The sequence below is a fragment of the Chionomys nivalis genome, chromosome X (assembly GCF_950005125.1).
Source record: "Chionomys nivalis chromosome X, mChiNiv1.1, whole genome shotgun sequence".
NCBI lineage: Eukaryota > Metazoa > Chordata > Mammalia > Rodentia > Cricetidae > Chionomys > Chionomys nivalis.
Window position 1 is genome coordinate 68,004,408 of NC_080112.1, and position 23,002 is coordinate 68,027,409.

Here is a 23,002-nt window from a genome sequence, read left to right on the forward strand (position 1 = left end):
CCCTAGACCTCTTTCTTAGACTTTTCTAAAAAAATTGTGTGTGTGTGCATGCAAGCATATACGTGATGTATATATGCAGATATGTGGACATCGGTGTTATGGCAGGGGGCAGGGCGGGTAGAGGACAACTCTGTAGAGTCATGTCTCCCAATCTGACATGGACCCTGGAGATTGAACTAAGGTTGTAAGGCTTGCATGACAAGCACCCTTACTTCTGAGCCATCTCACTGCCTTTTTTTTTTTTAATTTTGAGACAGGATGTCATTAATGTGCCCAAGCTGACAGATCCTAACGAAGGGAGCTAAGAGTTAAGGCAACGGAAATGGAGGGAGAGCCAGGTGGGAGTTACCAGCGGCATGTGACCCTTGTTTGTTTATCTATTTACTTATTTATATTACCCAGACCCAAGGCCTTTCACCACAGCCAAGACTGGCCTTGAACACGTAATCTTCCGGTCTATACCTCCCGGGTGCTGGGCTCAATCACGCCTGCCCCTTGATCCACGGCTCTTCCGCAGTCCAGTGGGCTGCTGTTATTCTTGGTCTCTCTGGATCTATGTCACTCTCACGTTGATATTAAGAGACTGGCTGGAATCACAAAAGTGATAAAGTCCTATGTCACTGAAGGTCCTTTTGGCGGACTTCTTGTACCCCTCCAGCTTTGTGGAACTCAGCATCTTTATTTTCTTAACCTGGCTTAACTGTCAGAAAGCGAATCCCCATTACTCGTCAGAATTCCCTTCCTTATAACCTCCTCCTTTCATCTAGTCTCCATTTGAGACTCTCCAGGCTGGGGATGCAATCAGGGTGGAGGCCGCAGCATGCGATAAGATATGGGGCTTTGGCTTTGACTGCAGTGGCCCCTTTCCCTCCAGGTTGGGCCTGGATCAAAATCATCCGGCTCAAACATTTGGTAAGTTTTCTGCGCTGTGACAGCCTTTCGTATTTCTGAGGATGGAGCTGACACTTCCCACTCTTTCCCACAGTTTCCTCTCTTCCAGTATCAACAGCTCCAGGTCCTTTCCCGACCCTCCTAGGGTGTGAGCTGGTCTCCTCTTCAGGGCCGCTAACTCCCTCAGTGCGGGAGGGGCAGAAACCCAGCGTGACTCACTCAGAAATGCTTTTAGAAAGGCAGGGCAGAGGCCAGTTTGCATTTCTCCCCTCTCTCTTCTTCCTTTTGACTGGGCACAGACTCAGTTGCCCTTATTTCTAAAGTCCCAGAAAGCAGCCTAGAGCAGTCACAGGACACCTTTGCCTTCGGATTCTCACCCTTCCTGAGGCAAACCTTGCAAACTGCCCTGGGAGCTCTCCAGGAAGCAAGCCCGCCCCTAGAGCATGTTCATCGCATCCTCTGCTGCCCTACCTTTCCCCTCAGAACCCTCTCGCTTTCTTCAGTTGACAGCCTATCCATCTCTGACCATCACCATCAAGGACGGTTTGGGGGAAAGGGGATCTGCTTCCATTTAAGAATTAAGAGCGGCCAGCCCCCTGGAGCCACCACACACACTCAAGTCGGGCTGACTTCAGCAGTGAACCACAATCCTGGGCTCATGCCTGAGGCCTAGTTCAGAGGCCCCTGGGATCCTGGCAAGCTCTCCAGGAGATGACAGCAATCTGCAGGCGCTCACAAACCAGGGAGGCAGGCACTGGCTACCTCCCAAACCCCACTCACTCCTCTTCGGGCTGCCGAGAAGCTGGGAAGCTGTCCTTTATCCCTAGGGTGGGCACCTACTTCCTCCCTACCTGTCCACTAAGGTTGCTGAATCAAGGGAGAGCTGGGGAAGCGCTAGTGACATCAGCTAAGCTCAGCCTAGAATAACGTGCAGAACACAAAGAGGACAGGGCCTCTTTCCCAGGCAAGAGCCCAGTGATAAGGAAACGGGGAGGGGGAGAAATGGAGGGAGAGGGTGTGGGGAGAACGTGCTGTGTCAGCTTGCAGGCTTGCAGGCTCAGTGCTAACTAAACCCCAAACAGCTGCTCCTCCCTCCTTCCTTCCTTCCTTCCTTCCTTCCTTCCTTCCTTCCTTCCTTCCTTCCTTCCTTCCTTCCTTCTTTCTTCCATTCTAGTTCTCCACCTTCACGGGATCTTTTTGCTTTAGCTTTCTTTCAGCCTGGTTTGGTTCTCCTTGGGTCTCTGAAAGCCATCTCTTTCTCTCTCTGGCCTTTCCGTGTAACCATTGTCCTTTCCACTTGTCTACTGGTCCCTTTCCCTCTGCCTCTCTAGCTCCTCTAGATCCCCATCTCTAGGTCCTTAAATGAGTCTTTATTTCCGTTCTTGTCTCTACCTCCCCTTGTATCTGTGCTTCTCTATCTGTCCCCATCTGTCTCTTTCTTCCTTGCTCTCCACCCTGCCTCTTCTCACTTTCTTTCCCCTATGTAGCTTCAAAACTGCTAGTGGCCAGGGCTCTGAGTGGGAAGCCTGAAGGAGGGGCACAGGAGGAGAGAGGCAGCCCCTCCCTGCGGCACACTGGCCTGGAGAAGGGAAAGGAGGGGAAGGGAGAAGGGGGGGCACCTGCTAAAGCCTCTCTGAGGCCCCTCCCTGTGATGGAAAGGCCCTTTGTGCTATTTTTCTTTTTTCTTTTTTTTTGAATTATTTATTTATTTTTTTAGGTTTTTGCTTTTTTATTTTTTTAATTAATTAATTAATTTATTTATTAAAGATTTCTGCCTCCTCCCCACCACCACCTCCCATTTCCCTCCCCCTCCCCCAATCAAGTCCCCCTCCCTCCTCAGCCCGAACAGCAATCAGGGTTCCCTGCCCTGTGGAAAGTCCAAGGACCACCCACCTCCATCCAGGTCTAGTAAGGTGAGCATCCAAACTGCCTAGGCTCCCACAAAGCCAGTACGTGCAGTAGGATCAAAAACCCATTGCCATTGTTCTTGAGTTCTCAGTAGTCCTTATTGTCCGCTATGTTCAGCGAGTCCGGTTTTATCCCATGCTTTTTCAGACCCAGGCCAGCTGGCCTTGGTGAGTTCCTGATAGAACATCCCCATCGTCTCAGTGTGTGGGTGCACCCCTCGCGGTCCTGAGTTTCTTGCTCGTGCTCTCTCTCCTTGTGCTATTTTTCAAAGTGAAGCGAAGCAGGGTTTCATGGTGTTCAATCCCAGGACTTTCTTCCCACTTGGCCACTTACAGAGGGCCTGATTTGTGGCTAGCTGACGCCACACTCCTTAGGCCTGAGCCTGCCACTAGCTGAGAGCTCCCTTTCTCGGTAGAGTCTGGCCTTTCCTAGCAAGGGATCCCCGTGAAAAACTGGGATGCCACCCTGAGCCCCTCCCCTTCCTGAGCAATGACTTCCAGGGATTTGTGACCTAGCCAGTATCTGATAGGGTCACGGGGTTCCAGCCGGAAGGACTCCTGAAACTGTCTAAGAAACCTTTTTCACTGCATAGGTAAAGACATCAGAGCCCGGAGAGGGGCGAACTAAGGACACATCAAGATGTGAGCTCCAGGGAACAGGGACATCTAAAAACTAGCAAATTGCTAGAGGCTGCTTTTGTTTCTAGATACACTATGAATATCTTGTGCAAGTAAGTCTGCCCCACTCCCAGGCCCATTCCTGCCCTGACCATCTTGGCACTATCCTGAAGCCACTTTCCCTTCTATCTCTCTGGACTGGGCCCTTTGAGTAAAGCCTGAGCCAGGTCTTTGTATCGAGGCTCTTTTCATCTCTGGAGATCCCTGCCCATGGACTCAGACTGTCCTCTCTGCTGTGTATCTATCCCTGGGTTGGCCTGATTCTTCCTTTGGACCAGGGGTGGAGGTGAAGAGTGGCAGGTGGTACCTTCCAAACTAGCAGTACAATTGAGGGGGGCAGAGACAGAGGAGGGGAACAGAGGAGAGAGATGACCAAGAGAGAGGTAGAGCCAGAGGAAGAGGAGGAAGCATAAACAGATGAGCTAACCTGGGAGAGGTCATCTGACGACTAACAAGGTCCTAGTAGCCTGGGTCCCACCTAAGTGTGCTGCCCCTATGTCTCCTGGTCTCCTAAGGGCTGGTCCCACTTGTTGGGAGAGGAAACTTGAAGCCACGAGAGCAAAGACACTGTCAACTCGGGTGCCATTTATGAACTGCTGCCCTGGGCCCAACTGGGGGAGACAGTAGCGTGTGGGCTCCCCTGAAGAATTCTCAAGAAAAGAATAGGCAGGCCTGAGATGCAGGGAGCCAGACTTGCTGTAGGGCTTTTAGAGGAGAAGAGAAAATGATTAAAGGAGAAGAGGGATTGGCTGGATGAGAAAGATTAAAGCAGCCAACAGACAGGGCTTGGCTCAGGGATGAGTCAGGCCAACAGCCTCCCGAGATAGCAATCTACAAATATCTTTGAGGTGTAAACAGCCAAGTAGGTTTCAAGGAGGAGGAAGAGGAGGAACAGGAAGCCCAGGGTCAGAAAAAAAAATAGATGGGGGCGGGAGATGGGGAGTGTGGCCAGTCAGTGCAAAGACTCCTACCTGAGGAACTGGGCAGGAAGAGGCAGGCTATACCTGGAGGCAGGGCCCTGGACCACTAGAGAGAGTCTCAGTGTCAGTCCATCTTGCTGGGATGCTGGCCTCCTATCCCAACCCCTCCCATGGAGCAGGCAGGCCACTGGCCATTTGCTGCCCTCCACCCAGTGGGGCCATGGGCCAAGTTGGGTCTCTTCCATCTCTAATGGGACTCAGTCTGTGAGCTTGTGCTGCTATTCCCAGGCCTGGGCCTGATTGTCCGGCCACACATATTGCCTCAAGGGTGTTTGGCAGCCTGAGGTGGGAGCAAGAGAGCCCACCCTCCTGAGCAGGTCTCCTCCTGTCTACCAGGAGCCTCAGGTGCTTAGATCAGAGATGAGGCCACACAGGGATCCCACCCACAGAGGGCCAGGGGCCAGAGGCCAGTGCTGTGGCCTCATCCTCACACTCTCCCGTGCTCTTCCCAAGATCTTGGCACAAAAGACCAGACTCGGATCCTGTTAAGACAGTTGTGGATACTAAAGCTCAAAAACAGAAACAACATACCTGTTTTGAGATGAAATGTTGCCCAGAAAAAAAAAAAAAGTGGTTGAAGACACTCTCCCCCAAAGAGGGTAGAAAAAGATCCCCCTTAGCACCGTCCTGCATTTATATAAACAAACGGCACACACACAGAGACATGCATGCACAGCTACACATTCTGGCAGATCATCCGCAGATCCTCTACGCTCCCCTGGGGGCAAAAGTGGGAGTGTGTGGGCTCGCAGGAGTCCGGAGAGGCCACAGTCTTGTCTTTTCTTCAGGGTGGAGGTGGGGACATCTGAGACAGAGCCTCATTATATACGACAAGCTAGCCTCAAATTTCCAATCCTCCTTTGAGTGTTCAGATTATAGGCGTGACAGCAGGCTAGCTCGTTCTTTCTTGCACTGGTCATTTCCATGTGATAGCTAAGTACTGCCTCATCATGCCTCTGCAAAGGAAGAGTTCACGGTGCCTGTTTCACACAAGGGGACTGAGAATGCCGTTGATGAAATAACTCACAGTTGGCCACATAGCTGCAAACTTGAGAGAAGGGCCCCAGCCCAGACACCAGTGTGTCCCCATGCTGGGCCCACCTGTGTCTGTGACGCCCCAACCCCCGTGGTCTTCTCCCTACTCACTTTAGTGCCTCTCAAAGTTACCTTGTGGACATCCACAAAGGTCCTATTTGCTGAATGAGAAAGGAAAGGAAAGGAAAGGAAAGGAAAGGAAAGGAAAGGAAAGGAAAGGAAAGGAAAGGAAAGGAAAGGAAAGGGAAGGGAAGGGAAGGGAAGGAAAGGAATTGGGAGGGGAAACAAGGGGAGGTAAGGGAAGCCTGGCCAGGCTTCTGGGCAAGAAGGAGGTAGCCCATGAACACCCTACCCAGAATGCTCTTCATGATTCTCTGCCAGGATGGAGGATCTCTAGAAGCTCCTTAAGAGCTTCCAAGTTGGATTTTCCCATTTGTAACCTATGATCCCCACAACAGAGATGCCATGGTGCAGTCCAAAGGAATGTCAGTGGCCATGAGGTCCTGGGTAAGAAAGAGAAAGAAGCAGGATGATTCCTGTGTGCACAGCATATGGGTGACTCCTGTGTGCACAGCATATGGGCGACTCCTGTGTGCACAGCATATGGGTGACTCCTGTGTGCACAGCATATGGGGTGACTCCTGTGTGCACAGCATATGGGGTGATTCCTGTATGCACAGCATATGGGGTGATTTCTGTGTGTGCAGTATATGGTGTGGCTCCTGTGTGCACAGCATTTGGGGTGAATTCTGTGTGCACAGCATATGGGGTGATTTCTGTGTACACAGCACATGGGTTGGCTCCTATGTGAACAGAATAGCTCAGTGTTCAAAGGGTTTCCTGAGATGCTGCTTGGATGAAGGAGGATAGATTAAAATCTAACATACCAACTGAGAGAAATGAAGGTCAAAGAGCAGAAGGGACTGGTTCAAAGACTGACAACTAGACTATAGAACAATACTTTAAAGTGTTTTGTTTTTGCATTATAACCCATGACAAAGCAGTGTGTGTGCATATGTATGTGTGTGTATGTGCATAATCATGTTTTCACCAAAATCCAGTATATATGTATGAAAAATATGTATGCATGAAATGGAAACAAAAATGTCTTGAAACCAAGAGTATTGGTACACACATGTAATCCCAGGAGGAGACTGAGGCAGAAGGTAAAAGTAGAAACCAACTTGGGTTAGATAGCAAGGCCCTGTCTCCAAAAAGTTTCAGAAAACTGCATATCATTCCTGCATGAGGTCAGCAGGAAATCTATGGCAGCTCCTGCCCATAAGCACAGAACTCAAGGCGGAGGTAGAAAGATTGCTGTAAATACAAGGCCAACTTGAGCTACAGAGTGAAGAGAGACCCTATCTCAAAGAAAATAAAGAGATGGTGAGAGCAGCTAACAGGCTCCTAGAGCTACACATGATCCCAAGAAAAGCCAAAGGAGAACCTGGCCAGCAGCTCAGGGATGAGAGAAAGCATGTCCAAAGCTTCCTCCAAGACTTTCTGGATTCTCCATCCCTGATAGAGTGAGTCTTCTCTAAGGCAAGAAAAATGAACACCAGAAAGAGGGCAGCAGAGTGTAGAAGAAGCTAGGAAGTCAGGTCTTGAGTAACACTGGAGTCAATGATGAGGGTTTCAGATGGGTATAGTGGCACATACCTTAAATACAAGCAGTTGGGAGACTGAGGCAGGAGGATAGGTAGTTAGAGGCCAGCCTAGGTTACAGAGTGAGGTCTAGGCCATTATGGGCTACACAGTAAAATCTTGACTCAAAGATAAAATAAAACAAAATAAAATAAGGTAAATGCTGTGGGATAATGCTCTTGTACACTGTAAAGATTTGTCACTCATATTAGTTTAATAAAATACTGATTGGCCAGTAGCCAGGCAGGAAGTTTAGGTGGGGTGACTAGACTAATAGAATTCTGGGAAGAGGAAAGGCAGATAGTCAGTCACAAACCAGATGCAGAGGAAGCAAGAAGAGAATGCCTTACTGAGAAAAGGTACCAAGCCATGTGACTAAACATAGAAAATAATTATAGGTTAATTTAAGTTGTAAGAGCTAGTTAATAATAAGCCCTAGCTAATAGGCCAAACAGTTTATAATTAATAAGGCTCTATGTGTTTCTTTGGGATTGAATGATTGTGGGACCAGGTGGTTCAGAAACTTCCACCTATAAGTGAGGGCTGGTAAGATAGTTCAACAGGTAAAGATGCCTGCTGCCAAGCCCGACAACCTGAGATTGATCCCCAGGACCCACAGGGGACATAAAGAGCACTGACTTCTGCAAGTTGTCCTCTGACCTCTACATGTGCACAATGGTATGGATGCACTCACAAAATGCATGCACACTCACATACATGAAACAAATAAACAAATGCTTAATAGAGTATATGAGTTTTCAGGTCAGACAACACAGCCTTGTATCAAAAGCCTGACTTCTACATCCTGTCGGTGTGATCAGCGGCAAGACGATTGACCTCACTGAGCCTGTTCCTAGATGATCACAGTTCATACTTTACACAAAGATGTATGCAAATAGTTTAACTCAGCACACAGTGAATGTTTGATAAATAGGGGCAAAACTATGACTATTGTTTTGTGTTCATGCTATGCATAGCTCAAACAAAGTCCCCACCTGTGTCTTCACCCCCAGCTCCTCCACCTGTACGGTGAATCTTTACCCCATCACCACACATCTAAATCCTACCTGTACTTTAAGGTCCACAAGAGGCTCAGTTGTAACCTTCTCCATGAGGCCTTCCCAAACTTCCTCCCAGTCCTTTTTCCCTCAATCTTTTTTAACACTTTATTGGTCCATATTTTTTTAATCCTACCCACTGTCTCTTTTCAGCACCACCCATTGGCTTTTCTTCTTTCTCCATATAGAAAGGGAGGCAGTTTGCTGAACAGGAGAGTCCTATCTAGCTCAGCTCTGGGTCGCTATTAAGTGTATCTGTTGTTTTAAATTGACTTGCTCTACAAGTTCAGGTATTAATAGCTACTGTCACATGTCACATGTCACATCTACTATCAGGACTTTCAAAACTCATGGAGGCTAGGAGGTTAGCAAGCATAGCATCAACTACCCAGAGTGGAGAAGGGTATACTACGGGAGCCTCAATCCCAGTCTTCAACCAAGTTCTCCAAAGAAGTGTTAAGTTGTTGACCACGAGGAAATGTGCCAGGGAAGCTGGGAGCATGCACAAGCAGTGCATTCCTGCTGAGGTCAGTTAGGCCCAGTTATATTTTGTGACTAACTATCTCTGGAGTTCATCACAGCTTGTGACAAGGATTATCATGCTATCCTAGGAAGTAAGATGGAGAACTGTGAGCTGAAGTTGCTCGGATATGGTGAGCTAATCACCGAACAATTCAAAGTAAAGAGCCTTGGCTGATATCAACAAAGAAAAGAATTACTTGGGAGCCTCCAAAGAGCCCTGGACCTCCATACCATCCCGTATATGATGTTGGTGGTGATCTGGAGGAGGCCATAGAGAGCTTGGTCATTACTTCACATTCTGGACATGCAAAGAACAGCTAATATGTTGAAATGAAAAAGAAATTCTCCACAGACTGGAACCAGGTACCTGAATTAGCCAGCCAGATCAAACTGAGTAGGAGCATATGTAAAAGCTTGCTTGAAGAATCAAAACCCAACTTTGCAAATACAGGCTCCAGAGGTGGAACATTATGAGTATAGGCCTCAAAAAGACAAAGGGCTCCGGGATGACCACAGACTTCTCGGAAGCCAGCATGTGACGTAGTAGCTAAGCAAGCTAATGAAATCCTGGGCTGTCTGCATAGAAATCCTATCCCCAGATGCAAGGAGGTAAGAGTTTACTGTACTCCACCCGTCCGGAACATCTGCAATAAAGGGCCCCACTACAGGCCCGCATTTGCCAAGGCACATTGATAAACAGCCAAGGAGATGTCCCCTGAGCTGAAGAAGTACTGTTTGTGAGAAACAAGAGGACAGATGAGGGACATTTCTCTCTTCCAAGACTTGGCCCATGACAACATTCTGCAGAGGTACAATCATCGTGAGTCCTGGGCCAGGCATGGAGAAAAGGGGCATTACCCATACAAAACCCATACAATAACCCCGATGGAAGGGGTGCCCATTCTCATTTGACTAAGGGAGGTAACTTGCCTGAAATTTCACGTCTAGGAGGCAGCAGAGCCTGTACGTAGCACAGCTTTGCTTAGTGCCAAAAACTATACTTTTGTCCAAATAGCTAAAGGCCAACCTGGGAATGGGGAACAAGGGTGGCTTGTATGGTCTGAGGAGGCATATCAGGGTCTGTGGGCAGAAACTGCTGGAAAGTATGATTTCAGCCCTCTACATATGTGGGGTTTTGCTTTATTTTGTTGTTTCACCTTTGCTTTTTATTAGAGAAATCTTCAGGTATACACAAAAGTAGACACAACCATTTCAGGACACCCCACCCCCGTCCACCCATCATCCAGCTTCAACGGCTATCAAATTGTGGCCAATAGCATTTCACCTTCTCCCCACTTTTGAAACAGGAATCTTCTCAGCGAGGTGGGGATTTAGCAGACAGCCCCGCCTGAACTATAGCTGGCATCCAGCAGGGACAGGAAGGGAGCTCATTGTACCAGAGGGCTAGAAGTCTCCCTGAGGCCCCTTTCCATTCACAGAAACAGTGAATGGCCTGCCTTAGCACATAACTGAATCGATGGGGTGCAGGCCAAGGAGCAGAGGCCAGAGCTGCTAGCTGAGGAAAAAAAAGAGTACTAAAATGCCTTCGGGTTGCAAAACCTCGTGGGGGCTGCTGGAGCCCATGTGCTCTTCAGACTAACACTGACCTGCCCTACCCCTAGTACTCACCATTTTCTCAGAGAACAAAAGATTCAGATTCCACTCTCGTTCCCCCCACCCCCACACACATCAAGGGCATTCACATCCTCACACACCCTTTTAGTATTTGGAAGACAGGGGGCATGTCCTAGGCCGCCTCTCACACCTTGCCCTGGAGCCTGGCATGAGTCACCTCCTCTCTATGGACATGTGGGCACAAGTCTTCCTGGGAGCTATGAGAGCAAGAAAACTTCAAGGTTCCATGGATGGCCACCCTCAGGCCTGAGCTCTTAGCCCTGCCTACTCCGTCATGTCCTTTACAGACGTGCCTCCTTTAACTGTTCCTCTCATGGTCTTTAGTGGCATTTCTCGTCTTGGTGGGGACAACTAGCAGATCTGTCGTGGCTGTGGTTCCCATACCAACCAAGGAACTTGACCCATGTCAGGTCCAGGGCACCCTTGGTTTTGGCAGGGTTTTGGCTACATGAATAGAGATTCATATACACGGCAATGGCTACACAGGTACACAGATTGTTTGGGGTGGGTTCCATGTTAGTGTATCAGCCTTTTACTAGAAGTGAGGAATAGATCTACTGAATCTCCTCAGATGGAGAACAGGGGTAATACTGATTTTAAATTATTTTTATTTTATATATATATATTTTTTTTTCTATTTAAGACAGGATCTTTAAAAGGCTAACCTCAAACCCATGGTTCTCCCGCCTTTGCCTTCAGAACATTGGGATTACAGGTGTACATCAACATACCTGGCAAAACTAGCTCAGCTCTTTCCTCCCCCTCCTGGTCTCCCCAGCACCCTGCTGTAGAGATTTAACCCAAGTCTTGACCACTGATCTATACCTTTAGCCCTTTACCCTTGTAAATAAGTAAATGCATTCCAGAGAAGGTAGTGGAGGAGATGGTAGTGGGTAGAAATGGCGTGACTGACAGTATGTGCGGTTGGTGGTAATCGTAACGATAGCTTGAGTGTGCAAGCTGTTGTTGATGGTGGCTTCTGGTAAGTTGTTGGGATGACACAGAGAATAGTCACTTCCTAACACTATATCCTTGCTCATGTACCCAAGTTTCTTCACCCAGAAAACAGCCAAATAAGCCATAGTTTTCAGAGGATTCTACAATATTCCTGTATCATACACAGTAGGCATCCCAAGACTATCCGTGGTTCCTTTTCTTCTCTTTAAACATTGCTCAAACATGAGAGCCCCTCCAACATCTTACCCACTGTGTGCACCAAAGCATCCTTAAGTGGGAGACTAGGCAGTCAGAACCATTTTACTGGGAAGTCTCCAGGAGAGACAACGGTCAGTAGGGAGGTCCCAAAGGCTGTTGGTCTCAGCCGTCAGCATAGGAAGCTGACTCATCCCCATGGTCTTGGACAGTTGGCCAGGGAACGGATACTATGTGCTATCTGCCTTCTCTAATACAGTCCTTCTTGTGCACTCAGGGTTTTGGTTGCCCAGAGACACCTCCTGCACTGTTTTTGAGAACATGTGTCATTTACCTTGGAATGCATTTTTGTATGTGTGTCTTGTGTGCTGTCTCCACAACAAGGCAGCGATCCTCCCCAGAGTAGGGGTATCCCTTTTACTCAGGCCACCTCCTCTTGAGGCCCAGGGCTGGACACCTGGGATGCTTCAGGGCTAATCTGTGTGCTGCTTCTGTTGTAAGGCACTGCTCTGGGCCATTCTGAAAGGGCAAAGATTCCACATGCCTCCTCTACTCCTGGTCTCTGAGCCTTGGGATCTGTCTTCCTGGGTTTCTTGCTCTGGGCCAGTCTGCACAGATCTGTGAGCTAAGGTCTCTGGGTCTCGGGTACATGTCTGTGCACTATCTCTGTTAAGTGGCCATCTTGCAGGGAAATGAGGGAGGGACCAAGGCAAACACTGCAGCTGAATAGAATCTTTGTGGCCTAATGATTTTGGAAAACGATTTGCACGGCAAGCTTATTATTCAGAGGATGGGAACCAGCTGTTCTTCCTTTTCTGACAGTAGGATGAGAGGGAGTGGACAGGAAAATGGGAGCTGCAGAGGACAAAGCCAGTTTTTTAACTTAGAGAAGCCAGGCCTGCAGGCACCTGCAACCTTCAACTTAAGCGCTGCAGCATCCTCTCCCGGGGAACTCTTCGAGCGGTCCCCTTCCTCTCCAGTTCACTCTGACGAAAGCCTTCTCTTCAGAGTCAAGGGAGTAAATGTTCTCAGGGCGGAAGAAGGCCCAGGATAAACAACACAGGACAAGACCTGGAAAGGAAGCAGGAAGAAGTAAAAGAGCCTTAGGAAAGCCTGGGACAGAGACATGGGACTGTATGGAGTAGGGCCGCAGGGGGATTATTCCTCACTGAAGGCCAAATATAGAACAAGACCTATGCCAGGTACTTCTGAATCTATTAATCTTGTTCACCGTAGCAAAGGGTTGACTGAGCTCATTTTATTGGTAAGAAACCTGGGGCTTGTTTGGAAAGGTGAAGTGACTTAGCCAAGGTCATACACAAAGCCACAGCCTGGGGTTGGAGTAATTCCTCTGTCCACTACTCTAGAAACCTAAGTGTACGAAGAGAGCAGTGACAAGCTGGGCCACTGATACCGGCAGAGAAGGAAATGGGAAGAGAGGAATAACAGCCAGACCACTATTGGTGAAGTTAACTGGGGCCCAAGCACCTCTAGCTCTTGATGGCATCATTGGCTGAGGGCACTTTCGAGGCTAGACCCCTTCCTGCCTCCAAAGGGAGCCGGTGTCATGGCTGTCCTCTCGGAAGTCAGTGAGAATGGGTCTGAGCGTTCAAAGTGGAGCTGCTCATGGGAGTCTAGAATTTTCTGTCAGTGCTAAGGACTGATTGATTCCCGAGCTTCAAGGAGCCTGGTCCCCACCCTCCAGAGCTACTGACAGGCTGAAGGAAGTGAATGGATATACTGGTGCCTGGAGAAGGAAGGAAGGGACTGTGCACCCGGATGTCTGCTGGTAGAATCTATGGAAGCCCGTGAAGGGCAATGTGGTGGTTAGGTGCAAGTCTTTGGGGGAGAGGGAGAGGGGGTTGCAGAATCAGAAACATATCCCCTGGGCCTGGCATAGGCCAGAGCCTGCTTAGGGGACTTTGCTGTCTTCCTCAAGCTGCAAACCGTGAGCTTGGCTCTCTCTACTCTTCAACCACGTCACCTGCCCTTCCCAGGCCACCGAGAAAGGGGAATGTGTTCCCAGCATCACGTCTGCTGCTGCCTCTGCAACAGACCCATGGCCCTTTTGTGTTTTAAGGACTTTAAGGTTGCCCTGGACAGAAAAACAAGTGGCGGGGGGGGGGGGGAGGGCAAGCCTCAAAGGGTCAAGAGAGTAGGTCCCAGTTGCTCTTGGTATTCATTGAAATGGAAATAGGGCCGAGGCAGCCATTCTCATAGGCCTTTCCCAGATCCCCTTTCTTCTATGGTTTCATGGACATTGCTTGTAACTTCATTCTCTCTGTCTTTTATGCCCTGTCATTGCAACTCCTGTATTCCCCAGCAAGACACCCTCATGATCAGCTCCCACCCGCACCCCTCATCAACACCAATAGGCCCTAGGGGAGCAGAGACCCTCTTAGGGCAAAATAATAGGCATCATGATTAACATCATTCAGCTGGGCCCAGACTCAAGTGGGTCATTTACATGAACCCTGGTTTGCCAGTGCTGGGCAGGGACTCAGTAATCATCTAGGTCATCTCTTCCCCCTATGCCTGTCCTGTAGGAGAACAAAGACAGAAACTGAGGCCTGGAGAAGGGAAGAAGATTCTTCAGGTTTACCCAGGTTTATGCCAGGACCAAAGAGGCCAGGGCCCCTGAGGGTATCGAAGGTTCAAGCGAGGTTTGCATTTTTGTTGTCAGCTTTAGGCCCAAAGGTCTAGGCTGCTGTGGATGATCCAAAGAAGGACATCAAAATGAGCTCATGCTTGCTGGAGAGATAGCTCAGTGGTTAAGAGCACTCTCTGCCCTTCCAAAGGTCAAAAGTTCGATTCCTGGCAACCACATAATGGCAAAATCATTGCCGGGCGGTGGTGGCGCACGCCTTTAATCCCAGCACTTGGGAGGCAGAGGCAGGCGGATCTCTGTGAGTTCGAGACCAGCCTGGTCTACAAGAGCTAGTTCCAGGACAGGCTCCAAAGCAACAGAGAAACCCTGTCTCGAAAAACCAAAATAAATAAATAAATAAAAATAAATAAATATCAAAATGAGCTCATGCCTTTTTTACACAGGGAGTTTCCAAAGGGATTTGTCCCTGGGTGAGGAGCAGCTCAAGAAATCCCTTAAGGGTCACAGGAAGGAAACTCCCACCCCCGCTGGATTATTGTGTGCAAGATGCCAATCCTCATGACAGTCCTTCCTGGGAAGAAGGGAACAGAGATATCTTCACCTTACAGGTTAGGAAAGTAAATACCGCAACTGTAAAGGGCCATGACAAAAGTCATATACCTAGAAAATGGTGTTCTGGAAAGTTGGAGAGCCTTATCCCGTGATGCTTCCTGCTGCCACAGAAGGTCCCTCAGAGCTGTCCCAGCCACGCTCAACTCCAGCCTGGGTCCTTTTCCCATGTCCCCTCAACTCACTTCTGCTTTCCTTGGCTTGACCTGGATCCAAGTGGTCCCTGAGAGATCCTCAGGACAGTGTCCCACAGAACACACAGGCTCTGACTTGGTCACCTCTGAGGATTCCGAGGACTTGGGAGGCAGGTCTCGGTAGACTGCAGGATGGGCAGACAGGTGGACAGGTGGACCGGTGCGCATGAGATTTGTTTCCATGTGGTTTGGGTGTGCGTGCATGATGCCTTGGTTGAGTGTCTATGTCAAGTTTCTATTGCTCTTAAGATGCAATAGATTCAAGATAGATGCTCGGACACATATGACTGACTACACATTCATGTCTGTCCACATGTGACATGTGTGTATGAATGTCTATTTCCTTATGTCAACATGTATGTATGTATGTGTTTTGGTACATCTATAACTGTGTGTATGCATGCCTGTAATCACTTGAATTCATTTATCCAGTGTCTGGGTATGACCGAGTGTGCTGGGAAGGCCTGTTCCACTATTTGTGCCTACAGACTCTATGAATTGTACTGTTGCCCAGAAGTGTACAAGTGCTTGTGTAAGAAGGGTCATGATGGTGACAGTCATTTTCTGCCTGTGCATCTATGGGAAAGTTTCCACCACACATGTGAGGTTAGGAGCATCTGGGATGACATACCAATGCAGAGCACATGTATGAGCATAGCCAGTTACACCTGAGCCTCCAAGGGAGCAGGGAGCGTGTGGACCTCCGAGAGTCAGACTTCGCTCAGACGCCCCCAGAGAGTCTCAGTGGTCTCCTGCTATGCCCTGCAACCTCTGCGACCCACCCCCTGCCAAGAAATCAGGATCCATCGGGTGTGAGTAGCCCCGTGACACCCTGCCAAGTGCACTCACCCCCCTGGGGAAGTGATTACCAACAGCTAGACACAGCCAGAGTTGCTTAATCACTCTTAAGAAATTTCTTTATAATCTTAGTAAATTACTTTAATTATTTGCAACTACCAATTAGCGTTTGAAGGTTTCCTTCCAGAGAAACAAGCCTCCCCCTCTGGACTTCCAGTCCCCTCCTCCTGCTGGGAGGAGGGCTACTCACCTGACTGCCCCTCCTACAAGGCGCCAGATTTCCCCCTCTTCTGCCCACACCTAAGAAGAAGGCTAGAGAGTGTGTTGGTTAGAACCCCACCAGGCCCAGTCTCTCTCACTCCCTCTCTCCGTCCCTCCCTGGGCCTTTCTGCTGTCCAGTCAGTCATGATGCGTGTGAACTAGTGACTCCCCTCAACCTCTCACAGATGGGCGGGAATGCATCTGAGGGCCTCGTAGTCTTTCAAGTCAGACTGCAGCTGGCTCCATCAGAACCCGAGGAGTAGGTGCTAACGTGACCCAGCTTCTGTCCACCAGTACAGCAAGCTCCCTGGCAACATGTAGAGATGAGGCAGTTTGCTGGGGAGTGGTGTCCTGGGGCCTTCCTTTGTTGGAATCCTCTGTCTCCTTCACCTTAACCGTATGACGTTGGGCAAGTAACGTCCTCATTCTAAGCCTCATTTCCCTATGTGGAAGATGCTGCTGACTTTTCTCTGTTGATATGAAGACGACGCCCTGCCACATAAGGAAGCACAGAGCAGATGCGCAGTACATGCTAGCAGTTCCCAACGCGCTAGGGGTTGGGAACGCAGAACAACAGGATCCTTTCACTGTACTTGGTGAGTGTCTAGTCTGACAGAGGACACAGAGCTTGTGCAAACATTAAATGGAAGAGCAGAAAAACTGGGAGGTTTGCCTTCAGAAACTGAGGGTGCTGGGGGCTGTCACGAAAACAAGAGTGGGGAGATAGTTATTGAAGGAGGCTGCTTCATTTGGCATCCAACTTGCCATCTAATTCTCATTTGTCCCTCCCTGGGCTCCCTGCATTCTGAGTCCCTAAATGGGAGCATCTGTCTGTAGGACAGCTCTATGGGAAGCTGTCGTATATCCCTGCAGTTTGCTTTGGCTAATTTTGGTGTATTTGTTCATGTGCATGTCTGTATGCGGATGAGTACTCTCTTACTCTCTCTCTCTCTCTCTCTCTCTCTCTCTCTCTCTCTCTCTGTGTGTGTGTGTGTGTGTGTGTGTGTGTGTGTCCTCAGGCCTCTTCCATTCAGTGCCCTGCCTGAGGCAGCTCTCCAAACACTCACCATTCCATCCATTTGGCGTTTGGACACACAGTTCCCAGAGCACTTGCCCCCCTTCTGTCCCATAGGACTTCTGACACCTGGGTCCTATTAACAGCTATTTTAAAGATGAGGAACAGGAGGCACAGAAAATTTTGTGACTTGGGTTTGAAGGTACGTTCTTCTACACCTAGTCCATGATAGGAGGGGGTTACCTCTAGGGTTCCCACTGGCTATGGGAAGACTTGAAAGGCAGAGCGCGTCATTGCCTGGGAGCCTCCTGTACCTCTGGTCTCAGCACCATGCCCTTTCTCTAGATGTTGGTTTCTTTAGCAACCCCCCACATCATGGAGCTGGGAGAAACACAGCCTCCTGGACGGGCAAACGGGCAGGCAGGCAGGCAGACAGACAGGCAGTAGGGCTGTGAGGGTTAATTAACTGTTTCCCAAAAGCTTTGAAGATGAAGGCTCCTCTGGTGTGTGTGTGGGGTGCAGGTTGGCTTGCAGGCAGGCAGAGCTGCCAATGAGTTGGGGCGCCAAGTTGTTATTAAGGAAAAATCCCCAGCTTCTAGCCTCCACTCCGCCCACGTCCGAAAGGGGCTGCCGGTGGACTTTGCAAGCTCTGGGGAGGCTATGATCTGTGCCTGGCTGTGCTTCTAGAGGTGTGTAGCCCTGGTGGAAGGAAGCTGCCACCCTGGTCTCTGCTAGGCAAATGGGGATTCCGAAGTAGGACTCCAGATTGGAGGCAATACAGGTTCCAGAACCACATGGAGGGGTTAGCCAAACAGCCTGCTCAGGAGCAGATCCAGCTGGATGTGGGGAGTGAGGCTGCCAGATCTGTTGGCTCAGCTATACCAGAACTCGCCCCTCTACAGTGGGCCTGACCAGGAAGCCTGCTCTGGATTCACTACCTAAGACCTCAGGAAGCTAGTGCTGGGATCTGCGATGGCTTTCTCTATTCGCAAGCCAGAACCCCCACTCCAGGAACTGAGCAGCTAGGGGAGGGACAGAGTGGGAAGATCACATGTAAACACTTAGCTCAGCAGTCCTTTCTAACAATGAAATTCTTGTTCAGATGCGGTAATTGCACACAGCCTAAGCAGCCTCTGTGAGGTGACTGACTCCCAGCGTGACTCAATACAGTGGAATACAATATGGCCGTTCAAAAGAGTAAGCTAGCCTCATGGGCAGTGTGGAACGATACCCCACACATGCTGTTAACATTGCTGGGAAAACATAGTGATGCATGGAGTAAGGTCCCGTGCATGAAGATGCATTGTGTGTGTGCATGTTCACATGTGTATATGCATGTGTGCTTATGTGGGCATGCACTGGTACATACATGCGCGCATGTGTGTTGTGTTTGTTATAGGTATAGTGACCTACCAAGCCTGGCCTGAAGATTTGGTCTGTGGCTCTTCACTGAACTGGTCTTCTTAGTCCAGCAATGGCAGAACTATGGGCAAGAGGTAAAACTGTGTGGCCACTGGGGTCAGGCCCCTGCTCGGGCTAGTCACTTGTTTGCTGAGGGTAGTTTTCAGCTGAAGCTAATTGGTGTCTTCAGAAGTGTTACTCCACTCCAACCTCTGCCTCCACACCAGACGGCTCTTCTCATGTCAGTCAATTCATGATCTCGCTTGCCCGGAAGGCTTTAGTGGACCAGGTCAGAAGCAAATAGGCAGCAAGTACCCACATTTGTATGTATGTGGTATGTGTGTGTGTGTGTGTGTGTGTGTGTGTGTGTGTGTTGTGCACATATGTGAATTCCTGAAAGGGAAGAGAGGAGCCACAGGGCAAACTCCCAGCCTCCACCATCTGGTGGAGGTTGATGTAGGGTTCCAATCACATACGCAGAAACCAAACTTTGGCTAACTTGAGCTACCTAGGAATTTGTCCTATAGCTCACAGAGTGGTTCTCACAGAACTCGCGGGTGAAACAGAACCAGCTTTGAAAGTGAGTAGAAGCCAGAGGTTATAAAAAGCGTTGAGAACCAGGACACAAGCACAGTGCCTATCTTGTAACCAGTAAAGCCTAGTCAAGACACCATTATGGCCATGCATCCCATAGTGCCGCATACCGACTGTTCATCAGGGAAGGGTCACACAGATCTGGTAGCAGACACAATGAGTGCAAGTTTAATGCTCTTCCTACAAGGCATGTCCTTTGCCCCTGCTGCAGCCTGGAGCCACAGTAAGAGCACTTCCGCATGCACACTCGAATCTGGAGGCTTGCCTATCCCTTACCAGGTGGCAGGAGGGATCTGGACCCGGATGCAGATTCAGCCTCTGCCCTCCCTCTTTTCCCACCCACTGTGTGAGAGAAACTGCCTCACCGCTGCTATGGCAGCTGCATTTTTTGGGTCTTCACTTCTCTCTCCTGACTAGAGAACTCGACCCTCAGCAATCTCTGGGCCCAATTTAGAAAGGGTGCGTGTGGCCTTTGGGCCAGCTGGCCTGTGGCAGAGGCAGGGTGAGCTGTGGTCACATTCCCTGGAGGCTTTCCTGCCAGCTCCCTGTGAGGCTGGCCCAGATCCCTTGGCTGCAGCCTGCAGGAAAAGAACAGGGGCACGTGCACACACACACAGACACAAACACACACATACACATACACACACTTTTCTGTGGCATCCTCACCACATCCTGCAGCAGTGTGGGCTTCCTGGAAAGCAGGGGCTGAAGGGCCACAGGCGGTGACTTGGGATACCCGGGGTATGGGAGTACACTTTAGCCTGAAGGGCAAGCCCTTGGGTTCTCTTGCTCCCCACACCTTCTCTGATGAGACTATCCATGGTGGTCCTCCTGTCCCTTCAATTGTATGAGAACCAAGCCCCTTCCAGGCAATAGGCTACTTTGTGGATCCCTGACTTCTCGCCCCTACTAGGTAGATTGCAAATCGGAAAGGCATGTATCTTGGATGGAGGGGCACGTTTGGACCGTTAAGAGCCCTGGGGAGTCTGGGCTGCTCCTCTGAGGGCTACACTCCTTTGAAGCCCCAGCTAGGAAGGATTAGCAGTTCTCTGGCCCCCCACTTTGAAATCTTTGATTTAGCCTCCTTGGCAAATCATCCCAAAGCAAAAGTAAAAACTACAGCCTGGAGAAAAGTTCTTTCCCAGTGTTAGTTGATTGATGCGCCATGGGCAGTGCCAGAAAGGACACGGTGCTGGGGAACAGGGAAGAAAGACCTACCAAGGACAAGCCCCAGCCTTGCCTCTACTCACTGCGTGACCTATTTTCCATTACAACCTCTACAGCCCAGGTTTGCTAGAGGCTCAAATGAGTCAAGGGATGGATGGGAACAAGTTTTGGGACACTAGGAATTTATTGGGCGCTCACTCTGTGTTGGGCACTATTTTAAGCCCTCTATAGTATTAACTCACTTAAGTCTCAGGACAACCCTGGGGGCCTGGTGGCCTATTGTTTTGGCACTTTGAAATGGGGCCTGGGGGAGACCTAAGGCCCAGAGTTAATCAGTGACAAAACTAGGTTTTAAATGTAGGCTGCCTGGCTCCAAACTTTTCCCCTTAACCGCTATGCTGCAGTATAAAAGATTGCACATGCCTTAGCATTATTTTTTAATAACTGCTTCGCACTAAGGCTGGTTGTGGTTGGAACTCTTCAGAGAGGGAACTCAAAGGCAGAGCAAATGAAGATTTGGAAAGAAAAAAAACCGAGTCTGTTTTTTTCAAGGGTCTGCAAAAGTTAGCTTGACTCAGCTCTGGTTAGGGACTCCAGGCCCCTTCCCCACCCACAACCTTCATCTTAGGGGCACATGGTGGCTGCGGCAGTTCTGGGGGGGGGGGGGTAGGGCAGGTTGGTGGAGCAGGAGCAGAGAGTGAACCACTAATCAGAAGCAGCGGGTCTGCCTGGGCTGTACCAGCCAGTTTGGCCGGCTCCTTTGCAGCCGCGCCAATGGAGTGCCTGCTGAAAGGCTCCTGCTCCACCCTGGAGCTACCGGCGGCGGGGGCGGGGGCGGCTGCTCGATGATGGAGAGCCCACGAAGCCCCTCCCCAGGGGCCTGCTGCCACTCCGCTTTGATAGCCGGTCCGGGCAGCAAGTCCGCAGTCCAGCAGCTCCTCCGGCATTGAATACATTCTTCTCAGCCAAGAAGGAACGCAGCGAGCTAAGGGGATCCAGATGTGGGCCTCTGCTGGGCTTGAACCCCAAATACCCCAAATACCAGCCAGGCTACAAGTCGACCTAGGACACACAGGACCTTTCCTGAGGGCCTGGACCCCAGTGTCAGACTTGCTAATTCTTGTCTAAGGGGCAAGAGAGTTGTGGGGCCTCTGAACTCTGAGTGTGTGCTTGGTCCCTATGCTCAGACTGCTGGGTCCACTAGCCACTTGTCTTCTAGAATTTATGACTTTAATGAGTAATTCTGAGGCTCATGCAAAGCTTGCTGTATATGACAGAGTCATAAGGCCTATGCTGTCCTGAGAATCCAGTACTCCTCTTTGTCTAGACAAGGTTTTGTCAGGCCTCAAGGCCAAGGGTCACGAGTCATGAATATCAACTCAAACTTCACGTCTAAAGGCGTGACCTTGAACAAGACATTCCACTTTTCTGGATCTCCTTGTCATAACCCCTACAATGGAAGTACACGTAGCTATCCTGCCTTGTGAGGAAACCGGGAGCTTGGCCCGGGCAGCTGAAGCTGCAGTAGCGGGCACATGGCAGTACAAAAGAAAGGATACCAATTTGCTGAAGTCCTTAGGTCAGTGCCATGGCTAACTCCTTCTCTCACATGACCAGGCCCTGTGGACCTTGGTCCCTGCCTTTGAAACTAGAGACTGGGCAGGAAATGAAGTCGGGTGAATCTGGGTGCTTCCTTGGGAGTGTCCCTTTAAGAGCAGGTGTCACTCGACCCATGGGAATGTGTTCCTCCGCAGGCTGGGATCCCAGACCAATGGGCATTACAAGCTTCTGTGGCAGCCCAGGGCATGAGATGAGCAATTTGTAATAGAATACGATGAACTTCTAAAAAGTGGTCCTATCCCCACAGCTCTTTTCCAGCCTCCAAGCAGCCCAGAGAGCCTGAAATTACACCATTAGCACTTTACAGTAAGTTATTATTTGCCATTGACACCACAGTGTGAATTAGCTGATTAGCTTGCTGGAGGACTGCAAGCTGTGGGAGGGGCTCCTCTGCAGCCTGGCAGGGAAGAGAGGGGCCTGCCTCAGGTGCAGAAGAATGGAGCCAGCCCCCCAGGACGGAGGCGCTGGCAAGCCAAGGGCGCTGGATGCCTACAGCATCACAATGAGAACCGGAAGACCCAGGTTCAAGTTCTTCCCTTACCATTAATCAAGTCGTGCATGCCACACTTCTCTTCGGTGCCTTGGTGTCCTCCTTTGTAGAGGAGGTAGGAGCTGTCCTGGATAGGGGCTAGAAAAGTAGAGTGATTTCTCAGGACTGTCATATGGAGAATAGTCAAAGCTCTTATTGCCCAACGCTGCTCTGAGCTAGGCCCAGCCAGAGGGCTCCCCCTGTTCCTGAGAAAGGGAAGGAGGCAGGGCCTTAGGAAAAGAAATGTCATGACCTAGGAGTGGGGAGTAGGTAGTCACTTTGTGGCGTACCTAATTCCTGGTCTACACAGGGTCAGAAAGGTAGAGAAAGGAGAGGAGGGAAGGAGAGTGGGAGTGAGAGGACCAACTTGAGCCTATCCCCCTCACTGCATTCGCTTTTAAAATAAAACCCATTTATATCTAAATGTTGGCCTGATGCCCAGTCTCTGTAGAAAAGCTTTTCTGTATTAAACGCTACAATGAATTAAATTAACCATAATGATTTCTTTGTGAATGGAAACCTCTCTCTCTCTCTCTCTCTCTCTCTCTCTCTCTCTCTCCTTTCTTTTACCCCTTCCCCCTTCTTTGTGACATGGTTTTGATCAGGTTTTTTTTCCCTCCTCAATTCTAAAGCTCCGCAGCTCCCCACCTCATGTCCCCTCCCCCAACATCGCTATGAGGAGGACTGGCCTCCCAGCAAGTGAC